This window comes from Ammospiza nelsoni, chromosome 4 (genome assembly GCF_027579445.1).
Source record: "Ammospiza nelsoni isolate bAmmNel1 chromosome 4, bAmmNel1.pri, whole genome shotgun sequence".
Taxonomy (NCBI): Eukaryota; Metazoa; Chordata; class Aves; order Passeriformes; family Passerellidae; genus Ammospiza; species Ammospiza nelsoni.
In genome coordinates, this window is record NC_080636.1 from 54,649,687 (window position 1) to 54,662,504 (window position 12,818).

The following is a 12,818-nucleotide window of genomic DNA, read 5'->3' on the forward strand; positions in this document are numbered from 1 at the left end:
ATCACCAAGCTGAGCCTGTTTAACTCCTCCATGTTGTGGGTATTGAAACTGCCCTGTAATGGGTAACTATTAGTTATTATCAGGTAATATTGAGCTGAGGGATGAGTTGGTTTGTGATTTTCACAGTGGTAGAGGGCAGTGATGTGCAATGTGTTATTAGGTTGCATATCACTGATTTATGTTACATCAATGAGGCAAACAGAGCATCTGAGAACTGCTTTGAAAATTGTCTCACTTATTTATCTTAGTATGAGTTAAATCTTGCTGCTCTCCCTGCAATTCCCATGTTCAGAGTAGGGATGGGTAGCAAGTGGTCCCGTTCAGTGTTGCACAACCTCTGTGGAGAAGTCCAGTCTGCCACCCACCAGGGGAAACAGTTCATGGAAAGTTTTAGACAACACAAAATAGGCACAAACAAATCTCTGGTTGGTTTAAAATTCCTAGAAACCCTCAATAAAACTCAAAGGCCTTAGGGATATATTTTGTCCCTTCAGCCAAGGAGGCTCTGTGAATGTGTATGGCATGTCATTTTACAGAGTAATTACAAGGGATTCCACTTTTTAAAGGAATATTTTCTTGTAGAACGAGAATTATTCTGCATCCAGAGGACTGAGGCTTTTGCAAATGTAAGTACACAAATTATTTAATCCCACACTCTGAACTTCCACCTTGGCAGGGGTTCTTTGGGAGGAGCTGGGGCAAAGCTTGAGAAGGAGTCCCAAAGGAGCCCCCTCTGGAGCTGTGGTTCCCTGAGGACAAAGTAGGCTGAAGACTCTTGCTCTGAGAAGGGGAAGGTAGAAATCTTGGATAACATCTTTTAGTTGTTCTCTTGTTTTACCTCCTGTAAAAAAAACCACCTTCCAGGTTAATACTGTCTTGCCATTTGAGCTGTTAAGAGCTGAAATAAAAAAAAATCCTTTGTTGTGGGGGCTTTGAGGGAAGTATTTTCTGTTCCTTTGGTTCCAGTCTCACACACCAGCTCCCTTCCCTTGCCTAGACAGTCTCTGCTAGACTAGGACTGTTTTGTTTTCAGAAACAATTTTCCCCCTCTGGAAATATTCTGTTATGTTACTGAATCAAAGACCCACATTTCAGAGCAGATGATTTAAATGCAAAACCAGTATTCATATCAGAGAGGGGAAAAGCAGCCTCCTCCTGATGGCACGTTGGAGTGGCACAACCCATACAGGAAATGGAAGTACAAAGCCAAGTTTTGTTTGCTGCCTTCCTCCTACCCATTTTTTCTTTTTTTTTCCCTGTTTGTTTCCTTGTTTGGATGTGTTGTTGTTGTTGTTGCATTTTTTAAAGCAGTTTTTTAGGATGCTTCTGGCTGACATTTTTACCTTTCTACTGTTGCTTGAGCAACAGTGTGATACTGAAACAAGGCACTGGTCTCTTCTTGAATGTGAGATCTGTATCTAGTGAAAAACACACCAAAAAATGAACATGTTTGAAGCAGACGGATTAAAAAAAAAATCACAAGATGCTCCAAGGGTCATATGGCACTGATAACAAGAATGAGGTTTTGGCCCATTCTACCACATATGAGACATCCCCCTGCATTTTCTTGTTGCAGATGTGCATATTCAGCACATTAAAATGTGTGCTAAGTGGATTGTGTGTTCCATGGGGATATTCAAAACAAGGGAGAAGTTTTGTGCTGCCAAACCTGTGTTTGGGCAGTAGGCTGGAGGAGAGGATCTGAGCAATCACAAAACCACAAAACAATGTCACTAGGAGAAAGGAACTTTTTTGTGACTGTATAGAATTTGCAAAATTAAATATATTTAGTGTAGTCATGCTGAAGTGCATTTGGAATTAGAATTGACAAGCAACTTTTTCTGCTATGAAATAATTTTAGAATTCTTTAAATAGGATAAAATTTCTTTTGTAAGTAAATTATCTCAATTTAATCAGTTAGTTTAAACAGAATCACATTTGTGTGGTTTGGGGTTTTTTTAACCTTAGAGTGCTGGAGTGTGTACTTATGATTTTGAGGCAGTTATTTTATTATCTGCCACAGAAAGGTGGTTTATGGTCCTTTTTCCTTACTCACACTCATTAATAACATATTCAACCCATGAATGAACATTCAGCGATTTATGCACACTTGAGCTCGGCTGAATACTATAACACCCCACTCTAGCCATAAAAACAGTTATCACAAGATAACATTGGGTCAGAACCCAGAGCAGCCTGCTTAAATTGTATTATTGATTGCTGCTTTCGGAAGATTTTCCTCAGTTGTGTTTAAACCATGTGCTTATTCTTGTTTCTGGCTTCTAGAAAAGGCCTGGCAATCTAATCTGAATTGAGATGTCTTGCATGTGATGCCACGTTGGAAGTTCATGTTTATATAGTTTGATTTCTTATATAAATCACCTCAATTTGTCTAGTTCCAGGTTATTTGAAGACAAGGCTGCATCTTCAGTTGAGTCTTCCAAAGTGGAGAATATGTACTCATCTACTACAGAAGTTAATATTTCTATTAATTAAATATATTAATGCAGGACTTTTTCTGGAATTTATGCAGACATAGAAAGCAGGAAAGATTTGGGTTTACTACTGGATTTTCAATCAGTTTAGTTTGTGTGTGTCCTGTAGACATTTTGTAGTCTGGCACCCACCCTCCCCAGGGGGTGGATTGGTAGTGTACCAGCTGGTGTGTTCTGTTTGTAAAATGTGAGATAATCACTCCTGTAAGACCACAGTCATAATGTCTGTAGAAATGTATTTGGGGACATTTGAAAATAAATAATAAAAACTACTAGCACCTTTTTTTTCTTCATGTTTTCTAGCCCATTAATGAGGATCTGCATATTTTTTAATAATGCCATTGCTTTCACTGACTGTGTCTATATGTTTGTGTGCATTAAGTTTCTTCTTCAAGGACAAAATTTATTTGATACTGAACTTGCTGGATTCCTAAAAAAAGAAATCCTTTCTCCCTCTATGTAAGCTGTGGTGTTTGACTCCTCTTGAGTACGTATTCATTATGTTAAAATAGAAAAACCTTTCCTCCCTGGGCTCAGAATCAACATTATTGTTGAATTTTCAGGCCTAGGAGAATACTGGTTGCATTGCAAGCAAGTGATTCTCTAATCTATATGGCTGAGGAAAACTGTTCATTTCATACAAAAAGGGTTAATCATATTACTCCTTTTTAAATACCACTTTGCTTTGCCCTTCCTGCATTTGGAGAAGAAGACACAATCAAATGGCAGACTTGTGTTTTTGTTCCTTTTCAAAAATCCCTGACAAGCCCATGACACAGGCTACTGCTGTAGCTGTACATTTCTATTCATTATTGATGACTTGGGGCCAGGCAGCAGCACAGAACACAAGCAATATAGATTACCATACTGGGGGCTGGGTTTGGGGGTTTGTGTCTATGCATGGGCTTCTGTGCACTTGGGTTGGGTTTGGCCTTGGAAATACTCAGTGCTGAGTGGAAATCCTACCTGAGAATAACAGTGGGAACAGATTAAAGGAGCTTTGTCATACATTTTATTAAAATAATTCAGGGCACTTAGACTAAAGATAAAAAAAGCAATGTATGAGTGAGCTTGCTCTCAAACTAATTGATAATAGCTTAACTTTCCAGCAGACTTGGGAATGATCTTGAAGGATCCTGGGGGATTTGGAGGGCATTTCTCACCTTACAGAGTGCAGGTAGCATGTTGGCTGATGAGACATTTTTTCTGGTAAGCCAATGTAGTCTATCTAATTCATAGCAATAATTACAGACAAACCATGCTGTTGGTTTGATTTGGGGTGAGGGGGATAGTATCTCATTTCATGGATAATGCAGATAAAACCCATATTTTGGGGGAGTGGAGAATTATGCCAGCACTTTAGTGATAAGTTATAGGTGGTATTTCTGATTAGGAGGTCACCAAGAGACCTTTGCAATGCTAGGGAAGTGTTTTACTACTACTGATGCATAATTAACCCTTATGGGTTTTTATTGGAACAACATTCCTGCCCATTATATAAAGTTTTATTTTCTTGCACGTGTCAAGGAGGGTTTTTACGGTGTTTATACCTGCACTGTTTGAGGTTCTTGGCTTGAAGAAGAATGAAGGAGATCAGAGTTTATTTAAACATAGTGTTTATGTTAACAAAATGTGCTTTGTTGGTGGTGTCTTTATACAGAACCTGTTCTACTTGAATAGTTTACAATTACATGAAAAGCTATAGAAAGAAATAAGGAGAATCAATTTTGATAACAGCTTAAAACTGCTCATTTCTCTGGAATTTGCCATAGCTTTTCTCTCAGGTTTCTACAATCATTCTTTTATACTTCTGTTTTTTTGACACATCTGATCATCATGGCAGGAAAAGTGAAGGCACAGATTAGTTCATTCAAAATTTAATTGAGTGAAAGCTTATTATGTCAAAATAACTTTTTAAACATTGACTGGAATAAAATGATGTCTGTTAAAGGATGGTGAGACCCAGTCCCAAAGAATTATTGTATTGTGAGGACCTTGCCGTTGGAGCTATGACTTGGGACTGTTTCAATTCTGTTTTACATGTAGAACCCTTTAAAGCAAGGCTGGAGCAGAGCATAAAAACTGCATTCTTTTCCTTTGGGAAGGAGAGGCAAGAAGCCTTCCAGTGGAAGTGTTGCACTTAGCTATTCCAAAAAGCAGTGTCACTCAGAGCAGAATGTTTATTTAGTGTCTTCCTTCCATTTTTGTGGCTCTGGTTGCTTTTGTTGGGACTTAGTACTCTTCAATGTGTCTCAAACTACAGAATCAACTCTCTGGCAAATTGAACAATACAGTAACTTCTGTTTTATGAGGAGATCGTTTTCCCTGGAAGGTCCCACAGCACCATCTAGTGCCATCCTCTCCTAGTGCCACATGGCTTTGTGGGAATAGAGGTGCTTAGGCTGCCATGCTTTGCTGGGAATGGCTTCTTAGTAATTGAAATTAAGATTTGCCTGTGACTTGGCATAGATCCAAATATAAGTCTGTTTCTTCAAGAAAACACGCTTAAAATTTGGTCGAAATTACCTTTTCTTGTGAAACATGTTTGTTACTTCTACTGCATTTTTATTTTCACTGTACAAAACAAAGGAGAAATAGTGGTGCATCCTTAACACTGCCCTAATATACTTTGCAATTAAAGTACACCCCAACACATGTAATTAGGTTTATTATGTCCTTGTTATATCTTAAACTCTTTTTCAAGGAAGGACTGTGCTTACAGCTACAGATACCCTAATCCTACAAGCTCTGTGCCTTTCCTCCTCAGTCCTACTGAGGTCATGCTCATATGGTGTGGAGCCTGCTTGCAGTTGTAGAAATTACAGGATTACAGTGTCCAAGTGATTTTTGCAAAGACAAGGGGATCACTGACAAGAGTAAGGATGTGGATGATTGAAAAGTTCCTTTCTCACTTTTGTCTCCTCTAACCAAGGTTTACTTAATGCCAGTGTACAAACTCCTATCCTGACATACAGAATCTTAGTGATCTTGTTCTCTGCTGACATCTCCTGTGAAATTTATTTGAATAGAAACAGACAATGATTGAATCATCTGGAATTAGGAAAAATATTTGCATAGGATGAAATTTTAAAAGGCTCCATTGAGGTGGAAATAAAGGAGAGCAATAAATTCTTGAGGCCAGAAGTGTTGGTCAGCAAAAGCAACTGAAGAGGAAATGGGAAGAGGAAAATGTAGCTCCAGCAGGCTCGACAGGATCCTTGAACTCACTGAAAATAGTAACCAGACAGCTGGGTTAAATGCATTGCACAAGAGAGAGGCAGGAAAAAATTGCAGGAGGTGTTACAAGTGTGGGGGATATGGCTTGATCCTGTTCCAGAAACGTGAGCAAAAGCTCCACTGGATCTCCTTGGTCACACACAGAGCTGTGGAGCTGCTGCAGGGAGGTTGCAGCACTTGCAAAGTGTGGCCAGAAGCAGCACCTGGGATCCCACCTGTTGTAGAAACTACTCCACACCCTGCCAGCCATCTCCCCCTCACTGATGGTTTCAGGCCATTTGATGGAAGTGTTCATTTCCACCTCTGATGAGACTTGTGCTGTATTTTGTGCATCATTCCAGATATTTCTCCTGTATCACTTGCAAAGCTCCGAGAAGTTTTCCTGGTTGGTTCAAAACTTCAGGATCCTTACTGCTGTGTTCTGAACTATTCTGTGGCTGTGTAAGAAACACATTTCTAATGTGTTTGAGATGCCCTCTGCTGGGAAAGCCAGGCAAACTGGGCTTATCGTCTCTAGTTTTACCTTCTAAAATACTCTTTTCTTATTCTTGGCTCATCACTCAATCTGATATCAGAAACTCCCCCCCTCAGCCTTAATAAAAAAAAAATGCTATTTCCTTTTTGGATTTATTCTTTACACTTCATCTGTGATAAGTGTGGTGGTGTTACTGCTGGTAGTTCAGATCATGGCATTTCTTGTTTCTCTGATCTGTTTTGTTGAAAGAACTGAACTCTGGCTGCTCACATTCCTTTTGATTCCATTTTTTCACACTTGTAAAATATGTAGGCAAGAGAAACATCTGCAAATAGTAATTATTAATAAATACCGGAAATGCTTGTGATTTCTACTGTTATCTGATGCTGGTAAGGTTTTTAATATCACCTCATCATTCTTTTTTTTTTCAAATTAATGTCCATTCCCACAACTGGGGGCACTAGTTTAATACAACAGAACAAAGGTGGTACAATGTCTGGAACAACTCACAAAGTCCTCTGAATAATCTCAGAGTTATTATGAAATCTGGTTTATTTTGCCCCCACTGATAAATCAAAAGCCATTTTGACATAGTGCTTCTAATTTCACAGTTTTGTTATTAAAATCTAATATTGGCCTAATTGGATGAGTTACAGCTATTGCTGTGGTGTTTATTTCTAATTATAGTTGAATTAGGGTTACATAGAATTGTATTTTCAATTTTGTATTGTAGTTTATAACCTTCTTAGGGTACAATATTTATCATTTTACCACAAATGTGTAAACTTCATATTCCATATTCTTTTCAATATCTCTTCAGATTTTCCTCTTATTTATTGTGGGGAGAATGGGTGTGTTAAGCATCCCAAAAAGCTTCAGTTCATAAGCCTTTGCTCTCCCCAGCTTTCAAAATAGTAATTTCATATAGAACAAGACAAAGAGCTTAATTACATATTTTATTTTGAATAATTGCAGTTGTATAAGCCTTCTCAGAACCAACAATGTCATTAGAGTAGCTGACAGAAGAGGGATGTATAGTAGGAGTTTTACACTGAAAATTATTTTGAAAATAATTTAATTGAAAACAAAAGGCAAATAATTATCTGACACCAGGAGCTTCTGTGATGTCCATGGGGGAGCAACACAGGGACACAAGTTGCATCTTGGGGAAATTACTGAAATTACAGGAATATGAGAAAGCTGTAATTTAATCTCTGAGATTGCAAGAGATAAATTCATATGTTTATGTCATTTACATGGGGACAAAGTTAGAAACAGGGGGCAAACATGTTTTATTGTGAAAATCAATTCCAACACCTCAACAGAAATTTATCGTCTCTGCTGCCATCTTAAATAAGTCAAATGAACAGCATAGCTTGTATAACCAGCATAGCCATGCTAACACAAATATTAAAAGCTATTTAAAGAACCCATAAAAAGATAGTCTCTCAAGGAGGTTCCTGCAGCCACTGGATTCAGATACTAAGGCACTGAAATGTTTTTGGAATTATTTCAGTTACAAACTTGAAATCTTCATCCTCAAATGACTTAGTACCTAAAAACTGAGATATGTAAAATTCACAGTTGCCTCTGCAGCTGTTACCAGGCCCTTTTCTGTTATGCCACTTCTGCATCCAGTGCCTGCTTGTGGTTTCACAAGAACTTGCCTGGTCCCAGCCTGCCTTTCAGTGGGTTTTGCCCTTCTGGTTTGGAACCAAGTGTATATATTTAGCATAGGCTTTTTTCCTTGCTTTGTGGTGTCTGTCAAGAGGCTCTGCACAGGTTCTAAAGCTGTGTGGGGACAGGTGGAAAAAGGGAGAAGAATTGCTGAGGATTTTGGTGTGTGAAAGCCATTTTTTAGCAGATGGTATCATTCTGTATATGATATCTTAAGTTCAGATTACTGTAAAGCTGTAGGACATGGGAGTTCACTTTTAATCAGTTTGAGATGATGAATAATGTGGTATCACAGGTAATAAACAGTGTATTTACTCGGGGGTGGTGCTGTGAAGTGGAACTGTGGAGCTGTGACCAGTCTGAGGGGTGAGGGTAGTGGGAGTCTTGTGCTCCTTGATTTGAATAGACTGGGAGTTGGCTCTGAGTGCTGCTGTGCTCTTTGCAATTTCTATCGTGTTAGTGAAAACACTGAACAATCAGCTTTTCCATCCTTAGGAGTGCCCACTTTCTTTTGTGATTCTTTTTTTGTCCAATATCTGTATTCTGTCAGAACTTTGGTATTAACTGTCCTGTTGCTCACAAATATGCCTAATTCAGACCTAGAAGCACTTTTCTAGAGGCAGGGTTCTCTTTTTAAAATGTAAAACATTATAAAGTTGTCTGCAAACTCGTTAAAAATAAAGGAAAAACATTTGAAAACACACTTCTACACACAAAATCAAGGGAAAAAAAAGACATAAGAAATACAAATAACATGTATTTTGACATAAAGTTTCACTCTCATTGTAACCATAAAAACTACAGTTTTATGTTTGGAAATTTTTTTTATTTGTTTGTTGGGTGGTGAGGTGGCATGTGCAGGCTGGGGGGTTTTGATGTTATTAACTCCATATTCTGTCCAACTGAGCTCATCTTTATTTTGATTGATTTTGTTTTTTCTAAAAGCGTCAGCAACTCTTGAAATAAATACTTAAATTTGAGAAATACTGCAGCACACAGAAGAAGACTGAGTTTCATTTCTCATTTATGCTTGTCTTCTGATGAAATTATCCAGTATTCATAAGCTTTTCTCTCACACCTTACCCCATCAGTGGCATAGAAATGCTGCCCTGTAAGTTTTTATGTAACCTTGCTTACACTTCTGCTTCTTTTGTGTCCTGCTCTGATGGAGCATTCAGGAACCTCTGTAGCATTAAGCACAAGTAGGAAATAGATTTCAGAAAATACACAGTAGTTCAGAGCTTTGATACAAACTCCATTTTTCCTTTCCAGCCTTGGTTCTTTAGGCAAATCAGACATGACTTTGGTTAAGGCTTTTCTCAAAGCAGTTGCCACATGTGTGTTGTACTGATGACCTGTAAGAATGATGAAAAATTGCATGGGAAATTTGTGGCTAAAGGAAACCAAGGAAAGTTCACATGTATTTCATGCCTCATTACAATAATCCCTACTTGTCTTCTACCATGTGTCCCTCTGGATCTGTGCCCACCTCCCTCTTCGTATTTGCATAATTTCATTCTTAATGATTTGCCACCATAGTTTCAAATTCATTAGGTGGCTTCTCTTCCCTGTCTGATTTGGCAGCCAATTCCATGTACTGATTTTATATATTCTTCTGGAGGATAAACACCTCTTAATGCCTGCTCTACAGCAATGCTGTACTGGATGAAACCTATAGAAAACCTCTTAGCAACTTTATGTAATCAAAGCAAATAACAATTAAATGGATCTCCAAGTACATCCTTGCTGTTTACCTGTATGTTATGTACATGCTTGCACACACAACCTGTATTTAAACTCTCTGGAATGAAATCCATTTCATGATCTTTACTATGGGGAGATGTTTCCAAGTATCTGACTCTTCAGACTCCTATGTTGTATCAGTGTCTCATGTCAGGCTGAGATTTTTTTCCTGCCCTTTCCACTAAAATCATTGAAATATATTCAGTCAGTCTTTCACATCAGAGGTGTAAATGGATTTCTTGAAAGTTTTTCTGCAGATAGCAAACAGCAGTCACTTTACAACTTTGACTCCATTGTGGGCAGCAGTTGGGAAGCCTAACACTCCACCCGAACTTTGAAGATGCTAAAACTGTGTAATGACCTTGCATTCTCAAGGGCAGATGCTCAGCTTTTGCTGAAGTGCTAATCTACAATCTGTTTATCTCCATACACTATGTATTTGACAGCACTTGCCTGGAAAGCAAGGCAGGGAAAAGCGTTGTCAAATTTAGTTCCATTTTCCTCTCTGATGGTCTCGGTGTCCAATGGACTTAGAAATGGTCATCTTTATTTTTATTTCCTTTGTGCTTCTCAGCCAGTTGCAATCTTAGAAAACAGCTTCAGTGTCAGTGTCAGAATATTCTCATCTTTGTGAAACCTCTGCTGGAGAATGAGCTGGGCTCTGGAGTAACTGTTTGCTTCCACATTTTCTTTATTCTTAGTGAATCGGACTTTGGGCTTTACCTTCAAAATGTAAATTGTCTCCTGTATTTTCCGCCAGTAGGCTTTAGACTCAAAGTGCTCTGTTTATTATTCTTTAGTGGATATGAATTGAGATGCATCACATAATGCTCAGGAGCACATTGAGGAGCATGTTCCTAATGAAGAGGTAATGTGCCAAAGCAGGGTGCTGTGGGCAGGGAAAGGTAATGCCCTTTGTTAGACACACACCATGGTCAGGTAAGCCCTTCTTCATATCTGGGGCAGGAACCTGAAGAGGAGGGCTCCAGCTCATAAAAGCACATCAGTGTTTCCAGGTTAACCTATAGGTGGGCTTTACATCCCCAAAGTCTGCTCTTCAGCAGCTCCATCAGTTGGTTGGGTAACAGAGGTTCCCTCCCTGAATAAATCCTGCTTTGCTTGCCCCTGTAAACCATCAGCCACCCCAGCACTACTGACTAAAGGAAAAAACCCCTTTGGTTTTAATGTAAACCCTGTGGTTTTTCAAACTGGCACTCTTTATCAAAATAAAACATTAACATCAAATTACTCTGATTCAGCAACAGCATCTATTTTTTAATATGAACTTGTCTGTTCTGTCAAGTAATTGTTTAGCTTCCCAGGGAATCGTGTGTGTGTTGCAAATGGAAAAGTTCAACCTTGTAAATCCTTTCTGCAGTGAGGCAACAGGAAACCCACTTCTGATTATTAAGATCACCGGGTTAAACAGCAAAATTTAATAACAAATTGCTAAAATTGACCTTTTGAATGCTAGATTTGCAGCATGCTCATTCAGGAATCTCTGTATGATGTATAAGAGGATTCTCTTGCTCCTCACTTACAGAATTACAATAAGTGTTACTGTCACAGAAGCACAGTTTCCTTTTGTGGCTTTGAATTAGCAGTGGCTGTTGCCCACTGTGTTAATATCAGCAAGCTTCTGAAGTAATTCAATAGCAAGTCACAGCTCCCATCCCAAGGAGGAAGGACACAATCTTGATTTATCAACAAGATAGAGAGAAAGGTTGGTTTGGTTTGGTGTGGTTTTTTACCTTTAGCTTTTTTTTGGTAACTTATAAAACTTCACTGAGGCATGAAGCACGTAAGAAGTAGCTAATGGTGCTGAATCAATGAGTTTGTTCAGGTTCAGAGGAGAGCTGGCTGTGCTCTCAAGCTGGCACTGTGCTCTCCTCCCTGCACTCAGTGCTCAGGAGGAGTACAGGATGCTTTCAGATCACTTCCTGCTCCATCCATGCTCCTCCTCACTTGTGCAAAAGCCTGGAGGTGGAACCCTGCTGCAGTGGTGTCCTGCCATCCCAAAATCAGGGGAGGCTGAGGGAACACTCAGGCACTCGGTGATGTCTGGTAGCATTTGAGGTGTGCAGTGTGGCTGTCAATGGGGAAAGGGGGAGAAGGGCAAGGTCTGGCTCATGTGGTGTATATATATACATATATACATGTGTGTGAGTATAGCAGCCGCCCTTAAAAGCTGGGCTTTGGCCCTGATGTTGTCCCTGCATTACACAGATCTTGCAGTCAGCTCTTCCTCACAGATTCTGCTGTATGCAAGTGTCAGTTCAGCCCTTGATGCCTCCTCCCTTCCCCAACTTTTGTTTCTTCCTCTCCAGCTGCTGTACTTGAACACCTATATTTCTTCATATCTGTTATCTGCATTTTGGTCTAAACCTCCTGTAAATTGTGAGTGACTCCCTGAAGCAATTCTTCCTGCTTCTACTTCTCTTTTCAGTCTTTTATGATCTATCTCAATTGTGACATTTGCAAAAATATAAATTATTATGGATATCTGGGCTGTGGGGCAGTCAGATATGGCATATATTATTTATTTTGAAATATGTTTTTAAATTCTGCAGAGGCTTCAAGTTGCACAGCTTAACTGTTGCCTCCTTGATCCTTCCTGTCTGCTATAATTTGTGGCATTTATTTGTTGCATTTTGTTTTAGGAACGCAATAGGAACTCTCTGTGGCTGATAGTGTCTCTGAATCTGTGATTCTTTGTGGATCCAGAAAACAAATACAAAACTAATTGTTTCAGGCTTTTCTTTGTATTTTCTTCCAAGAGATTGAAGTAAAGCCATGTTACTCAAGGTTAAGTGAAAAATAGGGGACAGCTGGGTTTTTTGTTCAGTTGTTTTTCACTTGTAGCTAAATAAAACATAAAATGAGCACCCTCTCAGATAAATGTTTTGAACCTTTGTCCAATTTTTTTAAAAAAATAAAGTTTGTGAATAGCTGAAAAGCCAGCTGTTCTTGTGACCTATCTGGATGAAGAATAGTCGTGGCCTAGAGAAGTTCTGAACCAGGTCTATGAATTAGCATCCATTAAATGATGGAATCATTTTATTGAGCAATAATAAAATATTGAAGTCAGATGGAAGGATGATGGGGAATTGCTGTTTGCAGCTATGAAAGTGATGCATGTCATGTTAACTCCCAACCCAAACAACTCATTCTAAGATTTGCTTTCATGAAAC

General features: G+C 38.9%; 1 protein-coding gene across 1 annotated transcript in view; it reads left to right on the forward strand.

Annotated features, from left to right (window-relative positions):
• Positions 1-12,818, forward strand: part of SLC10A7 (solute carrier family 10 member 7) — a 139,680-nt gene that overhangs the window by 78,254 nt on the left and 48,608 nt on the right. The gene's annotated exons all lie outside the window — the stretch shown is intronic.